Below are 12,360 nucleotides of genomic sequence, written 5' to 3'. Positions count from 1 at the left end.
TTTGGTGCTGTCATAGAGAGAGAGAGAGAGAGAGAGAGAGAGAGAGAGAGAGAGAGAGAGAGAGAGAGAGAGAGAGAGAGAGAGAGAGAGAGAGTCTTTTTGATATACAGTAGGCGGCTGTGCTGATTTGACTTGAAGCGTGTTTCCCATCACAGTATTTCATGGCACAGCATCCAAGGGAATTTTTTTGGCCTTGTACCCCTTTGGGATATTATTTACATTATGAAGAGAGGATATATACAAAGAAATTATAATTTTGAGCGATGGAAATAAGCAAATTAGCACAACACCCCATAGCCCCATTCAATTCCCATTCAAATCAATGCAATTCATTTAGGGCTTATGGTAGGGGAAATAGCCAATAAGGAGCTTTTGCACAAAATAACACCTGGACCTCTTTGGTGGGGACGTAACAACTACAAAGAAAGGTAAGAAAGCCTTTTAGTATGGAATTCTCTTTTAAAGGAGTTCAGGGTCTGCTGCTCTTCAAGCGGAAGGCTTTTTTTTTCTATTGCCCGTTGTATCATGAGCTACGTCAAAAGTTATTTAACAGATGTAAAAATATAGATCTGATGTGGTTAATGATGCAGAGCGACTGAGATGGATTTTCGAACAAAAGATATTTGCATTAGCAGAATATATATATAGAGAAAGCTTGGGACATACGGACAAAGAAAACTTTATTTTATGATAATGCTTATTTCTGTTTTTGTTTTGATCAAATATTTCGTGTAACTTTATTTATGTTGTTGGTGTCTTATAATCCCGTAAGGGATGGGTCTTAACGACAAGACACGCGAATGAAAATTCATTAATTAATTAATTAATTAATTAATTAATTAATTAATTAATTCATTCATTCATTCATTCATTCATTCATTCATTCATTCATTCATTCAGACGAACAGAGAGAGAGAGAGAGAGAGAGAAAGAGACAGACTGAATACAATATTTGCACAGGGGGGGGGGGGGGGGGGGGATTAAAATGCTACACAAATTGACTTTTTCTGCTTTTTAGGTTGACAAGATGCAGTCAGAAGACCTGCTCAATTTGAGGCAGTGGTATTCCAGCACATTCTCACACAACAACCATACCATCATATTATGTTGTTTCTGAGTCCTTTCACACACACACATATATATATATATATATATATATATATATATATATATATATATGTATATATATATATATATATATACTAGGGCCGGGACTAATTGCGATTAATTTAGATTAATTAACTACAGAAAAATGTATCGCGATTAACTACAGATAAATTAATCGCACCTTTTTTTTCACCGCAGAACGTTTCTCACTGGGCGCTTTTCTATAGTACTGAAAACTGGAAATAATAAAAAGTCACCCCATTTTGTGTTGCCTAGAACTGGAGGTCTGACAAAAAACAGTAACAATATGAAGTAAGTACAGCTTTGTGATGTCACTGAGATGTACTTGTTACTGTTACTATTTTTTTTTCAGACCTCCAGTTCTAGGCAACACAGAATGGGGTGACTTTTTATTATTACTTCCACAACAGGTATATTAATGACAGTAAAATGTTGAAAATGAGTGGTATCCTGTAGTCACTATTCATTGATTCACTGGGATACCAAAAAACATTAAAAAAAAAGGTTTCTCGCTGTTCTCGGGTTGAATATTGATATGCGATTAAAATGTGATTAATCTAGATTAATCGCAAAGCCTCTGATTAATTAGACTAATTTTTTTAATCGAGTCCCAGCTCTAATATATACCGTGATGAGGCCAAGGGGAACGATTATAACCCATTTCCACCCTATCGGTATGCAACTCACACAGCGCTGAGTCAGTCGATAATGTGTTGGATAAATTATGCTCACTGACAATTAAGCTCAGTTGACGTTTTGTGGGAAAATCCTCTTCATGTGGACCACGGACGTCCTGCATGGGGAGGATGTTCTTTTCAGAATAACATCTTTAATCGTCCCCCAAATGCCGCCTTATAACCCATTTTGGACTGAAGTCGATTACAAAAAAAAAAGGCTTCTAAATCCTAAAAAAAATTCTGAAAAACCCATGTTTCTAGCCGCCCCCTCAGGTCCTCCAATGCTGGCCTACTTGAAGTGCCTAAAATAATGTGCACAAAAAAGTATGGTGAGGCAGCTTTTTGCTTCTATGGCCCAACAGCCTGGAATAAACTTCCATTCGAGCTCAGACACGCACCCTCTGTAGACATTTTTAAATCTCAACTCAAGACTCACCTCTTCACCCTTGCTTTTAGTTGAGTTTTATTTTTTATTTTATTTTTTTATGTGTTTTTATTTATTTTATGTTCTTATATTCGGTTTTGTTCTCTGCTATTGTTCTATCATTTTAACTACTTGTGTTTTATATGTTATTTTTGTGTCCTGCCCTGTGAAGCACTTTGAGCTGCATTTATGTATGAAAAGTGCTATACAAATAAAGTTTATTATTATTATTATTATTATTATTATTATTATTATTATTATTATTATTATTATTATTATTATTATTATTATTATTATTATTATGTCAGTGGGTACTCAACGTTTTTCATGTCAAGGAACCCCATAATTATCTCTATGGGGCCACGGACCCCCCCCCCCCATCTCAAAATATGTAGTTCCAGGGCAGCGTGTTCATGTGTTTGGGGCCAATCCATCCCAGAATGCACTCTGTTCCTATACACGGAAGGAGGAGTGAAATCGCCTCATGCGCTTTTGAGCAACTTAATGCAAGTGGACGGGAGGAGAACTACAACTTAATGCAAGTGGACGGGAGGAGAACTACAACTTAATGCAAGTGGACGGGAGGAGAACTACAACTTAATGCAAGTGGACGGGAGGAGAACTACAACTTAATGCAAGTGGACGGGAGGAGAACTACAACTTAATGCAAGTGGATGGGAGGAGAACTACAACTCAATGCAAGTGGACGGAAGGAGAACTACAACTTAATGCAAGTGGATGGAAGGATAACTACAACTTAATGCAAGTGGATGGAAGGAGAACTACAACTTAATGCAAGTGGATGGGAGGAGAACTACAACTTAATGCAAGTGGATGGGAGGAGAACTACAACTCAATGCAAGTGGACGGGAGGAGGAACCCGGTGCCGTCTCTATTCATATATATATAGTCCTGCAACAAACAGTCAAAAAGTGCTTTAGTTTTCGAGATACCCCTACCGGAGTTAGGACCAAACACAACATAGTTTTTCCTCATCTCTAAGGCCTCCCATACATGAAATGGATTCTTGTATAAAAATATTTTACTGCAAAAGTGGTGAAATTGTTATTTAAAGTTATACACCTCAAACTAAAAATAAAGCCTGTCCGTCTGGTGGTTGAGGCACTTAAAGGCATGTAGATTCACAATGGAAGCTCTGAGAGGTTCAAAACTTGGCATACTTGAAGCCAGAACATACCTCTACATTCTAGAAAAGACTGAATGTCAATATCTGAATGTCAATATGAGATATAGTCATTTGAACACATACTTACAGTAGGCGGAATTGTACATCTATATAGATGTCTTCTCTACTTTGTAGTGACTCTGGAATGGATTGTCATAGCAACACATATGATGGCTTGTAGGAAAGGTGAGGTTCTACTGAATCCAGCAATACCAATTGTGTAAATGTAGCTTGCATAATCGTGGAGTTATGGCACAAAACATATATGGTGTCCCAAACGGGGGGAAATAAAACTAATGAAATCTACAGTATCACATTAGTTTTATTTTTACTTCACTTATCAAGGGTGGGAAAACATAAACAAATCACTTGAGTAGAAGTCCCTAAAATGTATGAAATGTCTCAAACTTGAGAAATGAGAAATTGTGAACAAATAGATGCCGCTTCAATAGAGAAATATGCAAGCCTAGATTGGAACTACTAACTATTATTATGTTGCAGCACATGACCTGGATGTTCCCTCATCAAGCTCAAATCTCAATATTATCCTCATAAATATAAATAATCAAGTTATTCATTTCTGTTATTTGAGTTATTTGGTTACAGTCAATTTATACTACAGTATTTGGCTCCACCTATGTGCATCTTATGTGATCTTATAATGTGAAGTGTATCGGAAATCGGTCATGACATTTTTAAATGATCAGATCAGGAGCACAAAAATGTGATTGGGACATCCCTAGTATCAATATGATAGCCATATCATGATATTAGACTGTATATTGTCCGTGATTTGGGATATTGTACTATTGTGATATTGGAGGAGTTGCATAAAAATATAATTTTCAGATGGGGAAAAATCGGTATCGGCAGATACTCAAAATTAAAATGATCTTACTAAATGGTGCTCAACAGAGAGATGATGATGTTCATAACACCGTGGCTCTATATACAGACAATATGCTGCAGTAATGAGCAAGTTGCAAATGTTGAGTGAGAGCATGCCTGCACCAGTCTCATCAAGAAGACTGAATAGGGTTGATACAACATTGTTTAACATACAAAGATATTTTTCATTTGTGTGAAGGCCAGTACAAGACCAGAACATCTGACAGCCATTATGGCTGGTACTGGTATGTGTACCAGAGACTTATGGTCCTTCATGCAGCATCAGAAAGGTTGATGAAGTTGTACATCATCTGCTCCTCTCGTACCCAGATCTCTTTGTGTATGATGACAAATATACAATAATACTGGTAATATGCCGAGGCGGCAGTGCCTCAGGGATAGAGTGGCCAATAGAGCGGCTGGATGGAGAACCGTGAGGTTCGCAAGACAAATTTCAGTGTGAACTAACAATATACCGTTAGTACTATATCATACCATATTCTCAGTTCGATCCAGGGCTCCCCCAGAGTTAGACTCTGAACCCCTAATTGATCCCCATGTGCAGGTCGGTGCCTTGTATGGTTTCCTCTGCCATCGGTGTGTGACTGAATGTGTGAATGTAATGCACAATCTATGTAAAGTGCTTTGGATAAAAGCTCTATATACTGTAAATGCACCAATTTTCATTTACGGTATATAAACTCCTTGACTGTTATGATGACATACTGAAGACACTGACTCTGAGGAAGAAGATGATATTGTCTAAATACAAACCCTGGAAACATACAGCATTATAATTTGTAGAACATGGAAAGTCTGATGTTGCATGCTCTAAAAGTGTGCCCATGGGAAATGGGCACAATGAGAGAAGATGCAAATATCCAAGAAAATCCAGAACTACTACATAGACCTGCAGATATATCGATGAAGAAAACCATGGACCAGTGTCTTCAGTATGTCATAACTCTTATTTATTGAAAGTGATGACTTGTCATCACTTTCATTTATTTAAAGAAAGATGTTAACTATTTCAGTGACATTAATAAAAGCTTTGACATAGATACTGGTCTGCTGTTCTAATTCTTTGTTTTATAGCTGCTATATTTCGTTTAGATATTTAGTGTTTTAGGTAGCATTTATGATATTTGTCATCATATGCAAAGAGATCTGGGTACGAGAGCAGCCGATGTACAACTTCATCAATCTTTCTGATGCTGCATGTGAAGGCCCTGTCTCTGGTACTCTGACCAGTGACCATGTGAAGGCCCTGTCTCTGGTACTCTGACCAGTGACCATGTGAAGGCCCTGTCTCTGGTACTCTGACCAGTGACCATGTGAAGGCCCTGTCTCTGGTACTCTGACCAGTGACCATGTGAAGGCCCTGTCTCTGGTACTCTGACCAGTGACCATGTGAAGGCCCTGTCTCTGGTACTCTGACCAGTAGTCCTGGTTTTGTCTATGAACTGATTGCAACAAGACCGCGAGGACTTTTTTGTGCTATCCCTTTTGGACTAATTGTATGACTGTACTCTGTTGCTGTTTTTACATTTATGTCTAATAAACTATTAAATCCATCAATCAATCAATCAATTGTGCTGGCCTTCCCACAAATTAAACAATATATTTGTATGTTAAACAGTGTTGTATCCTATTCAACAATGTTGTACCCTGTTCAGTCTTCTTGACGAGACGGCATGCTCTCACTCTGGTCTTACTGGAGTAGTTTTCTCAACATGATACAGTATATGATGAGGAGAGGAGAGTATATTGAATTTGGGTTTGCCAGGGTTTTATGAACATCATCTCTCTGTTGAACAACAGTTAGTGTTGAAGGTCTTCTGCCGTGGGCTTTATACATTATGGGTCTTGTTTCGTGCCTTTTTCCAACTGTTTAGCAAAGATGATACAAAGATTTGGATCCAATATTCCATTTTGGTAAAAGTTTAAAGATACATATTGTTGTGGCTGATAATAATTTACCAATAAATTACTCATGCCGGCAGGCTAAACCTGGGAGCTAAAACAAACTGTAATGACGCGCAATAAAACAATGATAAAATGATTCATATCCAATCAAGCTCAAAGTTTAAAACGTTTATATAGCTCAGCGCACAAAATATTACAATACAATAAATAAATATATATATATGCAATAAATATGTGCAAAGAATCTAATAAATAACAATCAAACAGTGAGCAAACAAAACGTGAATGAATCAAACTAACAAAGTATATGTGCGGTCAACAAAGTGTATCCTCCCAGCTCACCCTGCCTCCAAGTTCAAACAGCCTTAGGGGCGAGCTGGTTCAGACACCCATATTTGTTGACTACCAAGGGCCACCCACAGAGACGCTCCCACCAATAACGGAACGTCAATGCGGTGCCCACACCCATCACCAACCAAGTGACAATTACTGTATATAAGCATTCTTTGGCTCCTACACATATAGATAGAATTTGTACAGTATCTATGTTGTGCATTGTGCACACTAGTCTTTGGCTATAGTATGTGCAGTAACCATATTACAAGTGATACTAATTAAGTCTATTTTCCATTCTGGTGAAACAGTGTCAGGGCAGGGTTCTGCTATTGTCAGTGTAGACTACGGGACAGGCAGTAGGCTCTGTTACACTAAAGATAACTAAATGCTAGGTCACTCTCCACTCCAGTCAGCTAAATAGCTACTTGATTTGACAAGGTTCATCTCATCTTTTCACATTCCAAAATATGTGAAATGATTTTACCTGTCATTTTATGAAGAAAGCCACATACTGTAGGCAATAAGATGCAGGTGGAGCCAAATACTGTAGTGTAGTATAACTTGACTGTAACCAAATAACTCAAATAACAGAAATGAATAACTTGATTATTTATATTTATGAGGATAATATTGAGATTTGAGCTTGATGAGGGAACATCCAGGTCATGTGCTGCAACATAATAATAGTTAGTAGTTCCAATCTAGGCTTGCATATTTCTCTATTGAAGCGGCATCTATTTGTTCACAATTTCTCATTTCTCAAGTTTGAGACATTTCATACATTTTAGGGACTTCTACTCAAGTGATTTGTTTATGTTTTCCCACCCTTGATAAGTGAAGTAAAAATAAAACTAATGTGATACTGTAGATTTCATTAGTTTTATTTCCCCCCGTTTGGGACACCATATATGTTTTGTGCCATAACTCCACGATTATGCAAGCTACATTTACACAATTGGTATTGCTGGATTCAGTAGAACCTCACCTTTCCTACAAGCCATCATATGTGTTGCTATGACAATCCATTCCAGAGTCACTACAAAGTAGAGAAGACATCTACATAGATGTACAATTCCGCCTACTGTAAGTATGTGTTCAAATGACTATATCTCATATTGACATTCAGATATTGACATTCAGTCTTTTCTAGAATGTAGAGGTATGTTCTGGCTTCAAGTATGCCAAGTTTTGAACCTCTCAGAGCTTCCATTGTGAATCTACATGCCTTTAAGTGCCTCAACCACCAGACGGACAGGCTTTATTTTTAGTTTGAGGTGTATAACTTTAAATAACAATTTCACCACTTTTGCAGTAAAATATTTTTATACAAGAATCCATTTCATGTATGGGAGGCCTTAGAGATGAGGAAAAACTATGTTGTGTTTGGTCCTAACTCCGGTAGGGGTATGCCGACTTCTGGGGGCCATTGTCGCAGTACTAATACTCTATAAGGTCCACAGCCCTGCTCCTCTGATCTGAGGCACAAAACGACAAAAACGAATCCGATACCATAATTATATGAGCATTAGGTGAGGGACCAATTATATGAAAATGGCTCAAATAAATGAAATCACACCCGTGTGAACTGAGTGGTGCAACCCTCCCCCCCCCCCCCCTCTCTCTCTCTCTCTCTCTCTCTCTCTCTCTCTCTCTCTCTCTCTCTCTCTCTCAATTTCAAATTTAAATTTCAAAAGGCTTTATTGGCATGATAAATATGTTTTACATTGCCAAAGCGTACATACAACAAAACAACAGTCAATAAACATCTCAACAATAATGAACAACAAGCAATACAGTAACAATGAAAATAAATTAACAAACAATAACATAACAGCAACTTAATGACCCTGTTCAGACAGATTTACCTGTCTAATTTTAGGGAAGAATGATTCTCTGATGTCTTTATACTTGTCGCATTGTAACAGAAAGTGTAGTTCCGTCTCCACCTCCCCTTGAGAGCAGAGTGAACACAGTCTGTCTTCTCTAGGCAGCCACTTCTGTCTGTGTCTGTTTCTACTGCCAGGCGGTGGTCGCTGAGTCTGTACATAGTCAACATCTTCCTCAGTTTTGGATCAGTAACAGTGGCCAGGTAGTTTGCCACTGTGTATTCTCGGTTGAGGGCCAAATAGCATTCTAATTTACTTTGGGTTTTTGTTGTATTCTCTCTCTCTCTCTCTCTCTCTCTCTCTCTCTCTCTCTCTCTCTCTCTATCTCTCTCTCTCTATCTCTCTCTCTCTCTCTCTCTCTGTTTCTGGAACAACAGCGCCCCTACTGGTACTCATTCTCATGCTCATTAACGTCACAGACTCACAGGGTGAACACGGACAAAGCTGTTCCTTGGAGTGGTCAGCACCACTCAGAAACAGAGTCGGAGTACTTCAAACTGAACAAACCGTTAAGAACCAGAGCGACTATGGCAAAGGGAAACGCTATAGTGATGCCGTCTATGCTCCATGCTGCATTGTCTGAAGGAAGCCAAACAATTGTTTTAACCCATTCTGACCCGAGATCAGATTCATACGAGGTTTCCACTGGACACACACTGGTCTGATGAACCCATTCTGACCTGAGATCAGATTCTAAAATAAAATGTCAGTCGTTCTTCGATTTTTCAAAAAATAGCAGACCTACAAGCTCGTATCGCGCCACTCGGTGGCGCGCTATGAGCTTGTAGATCTGCTATTTTTCAATAGATAAAGCATAACATGATGCCAACACCAAAATGGGTGCCCGTTCAGAATGGGCTAATAAGTTTTACTCTTATGTACCTCATGTACACAAGATGTAAGAATAAAGTTACAACCTTGAACCTATATAACTCTCTCCACACATCCTTCTGATCCATATCAACCTATATACAGTATAGGTCTGCTCATGTACACCCTTCTGATCCATATCTGGTGACCTTGGTCGTCCCCCCCCCCCCCCCCCCCCCCCCTCAGGGGACCGACAACCACTGAGCCGAAAATAAATAACTGAAATCTTTAGCTTCAAGTCGGGAAACGAACGGAAGCGTGGGAGAGATCTCGTAAATCATGCACACTGACACAGACGCACGCACACACACACACACACACACACTCTCTCAATGAACCCTCACCTCCCCATATAAGAAGAGAGAGGGGGGGTGGGGGGGCATGAGAGAGGGATGGGGGGGGGGGGGGGGGGGGGGGTTGGAGCTAGGAATGAAAGAGACAAACGGAGAACGAGGATACTGTAAAAGGGAGAAAAAATATATGAGCTAAAAAAAAAAATCTACCAATCAATCCTAACAGCCATTTCAAAGGGTGAAGCACAAGTGATAAAAAAATACAGAATAGAAGATGGTGTGTGTGTGTGTGTGTGTGTGTGTGTGTGTGTGTGTGTGTGTGTGTGTGTGTGTGTGTGTGTGTGTGTGTGTGTGTGTGTGTGTGTGTGTATGTGTGTGTGCGTGTGTGCGAGCGAGAGAGAGATTACAGACAGTCATAGGCATACAGATATGTCCAGATGCCCATAATCCCCCCCCCCCCATCTCCATCACTCCCAAGCTCTGCAGTGCTTGAATGGAAACTTTAGAAGTTGTCATGAGAAATCTTATCTAGCGGGGTAATCTTAAGTGGCTTAAAGCTTTTTAACCCGCATATCCGGTAAAGATGGTATATACTGTTATATATTATACTGTTATATCCTGAGAAAAAGCACCCAACTCTGCAGTTGAAAGCAACAGAAACTTGATTAACCCATTCTGGGCGGGAACCCCTTCTGGTGTTATAGCATTATGTTATGCTTTAGCTATTGAAAAATAGCAGATCTACAAGCTTTTAATATCGAAGAACGGCTGACATAGAAAGACATTTTTAGAATCGGATCTCAGGTCAAAATGTGTTAACGGGCCCCTAGACTGGAGCGAAGCAGACAGATGGTGAGCGTGCACGCACAGTCTCACACACACACGCACGCACGCACACACGCACGCACGCACGCACGCACGCACGCACGCACGCACACACACGCACACGCACACAGTCCAACAATCTTCTCCCTCAGCGGCTTCCCTCAGCTGACTACAGACAGAGACGGTTTCTTGTTGCCAGTGTTTTCTGAATTTCCGGAGGGACCATGGATCTGACGGCTAAAATCAAATAAGTATGTTCTCCAATCCGACTGGTTTCTCAATTTGGCCGCAATTTTTTTCCAAAAGTAATATTATTACTATTTTCACAAGCCTTGGTGGAACTGTGGGTTTGAGTGTTTATTTATAATGGACAGACTGCAGAGTGTACAACAACAGCTAGTTTCTTTCAACTCACTTCCAAATTACAAATTAGCAAGATATAGGGCTGTCCCCGACTAAGGATTTGTATAGTCGACTATTGCCCCAAAATTGTATATAAACATTGTATATAAAAATACAATATTTACAAAGATATACAAAAATATTGTATTATTCCACTAGGTCTGTGGGGGACATAAACACATTTGAACATTCTGTTCAAAACTTTTTTTTTAACAACTGAGAGGCTTGTCATTAGCCAGATTGAGCACAGCAGGTTAGATTGAGATTTTGGAGTCTATCAGGCCAGCACACTGTGCGATTCAAGTCACAGGCAGTGGCACATTGCCACACAGGCAGACACACTCCACATGCACATTGGAGATTTGAACAGTCAGAATGTTCAAATGTGTTTATGTCCCCCACAGACCTAGTGGAATAATACAATATTTTTGTATATTTTTGTAAATATTGTATTTTTATATACATTTTTTTTTGTTATTCTTTTTTTGCTCAGTCGACTAAGAGGTGGTCAGTCGACTGAGACCCGTTCCGATCGATTAGTCGACTATTCGACTAATCGAGGTCAGCCCTAGCGAGATAGCACCAGCACCCCATAGCATATAGCAGCAGACAACATGGGCACATTCAATCAATGAAAATCCATTCAGCAAAAATTACAATTAAATTATGACCTTTGACGTCTCCATAAACAGACACTGTTGTGGAGTTGCCCAGTAAAGCTGAAGTCCTCAGGATACAACTGTTGTACAGTACAGTACAGTACAGTACAGTACAGTACAGTACAGTACAGTACAGTACAGTACAGTACAGTACAGTACAGTACAGTACAGTACAGTACAGTACAGTACAGTACAGTACATATGTATAGCATAGTAGTAAATATGTATAGTTTATAGGTATAGTGTATGTATAGTTTCATTATATAGATATTCCACTGTTACTTTCTTAGCTTACGCATGTTTCATGATATTGATAAATGCTTTTATGTGATGTATTCCCATGCTTTTGTTCTTGCTTAAATGTAAGTCGCTCTGGATTAAGAGCGTCTGCTAAATGCCTAAATTGTAAATTGTACAGTACAGTACAGTACAGTACAGTACAGTACAGTACAGTACAGTACAGTACAGTACAGTACAGTACAGTACAGTACAGTACAGTACAGTACAGTACAGTACAGCTCCTCTAGGGACTGCTGACTTCCTTTCTTTACAAAAACTTTGCGATAGACGTTTGGCATTGTGAGGCTAACATTTAGGATACTGTCAGAGAGGCTTCTCATTAATATCTAATCATAAACAAAGATGCGAGTTTCTGGGGTGAAAACAAACAAATCTGCCACATTCTAGAAACAAGCACATGATGACAGGCCTCAGGCAGGCATGACCAATCAATCTATGCAGGTACAGATGGACAAACTAGGCAGTGCCAGTGGCTACGGATCCAAATGGGAAAATTAATAATATTAATAATAATAATAATAATAATAATAATAATAATACATAATGCCATATCTTTTGCT

This window comes from Protomyctophum parallelum (genome assembly GCF_964188405.1).
Source record: "Protomyctophum parallelum genome assembly, chromosome: 12".
NCBI classification, from domain to species: domain Eukaryota; kingdom Metazoa; phylum Chordata; class Actinopteri; order Myctophiformes; family Myctophidae; genus Protomyctophum; species Protomyctophum parallelum.
This window is presented reverse-complemented; position numbering follows the sequence as displayed.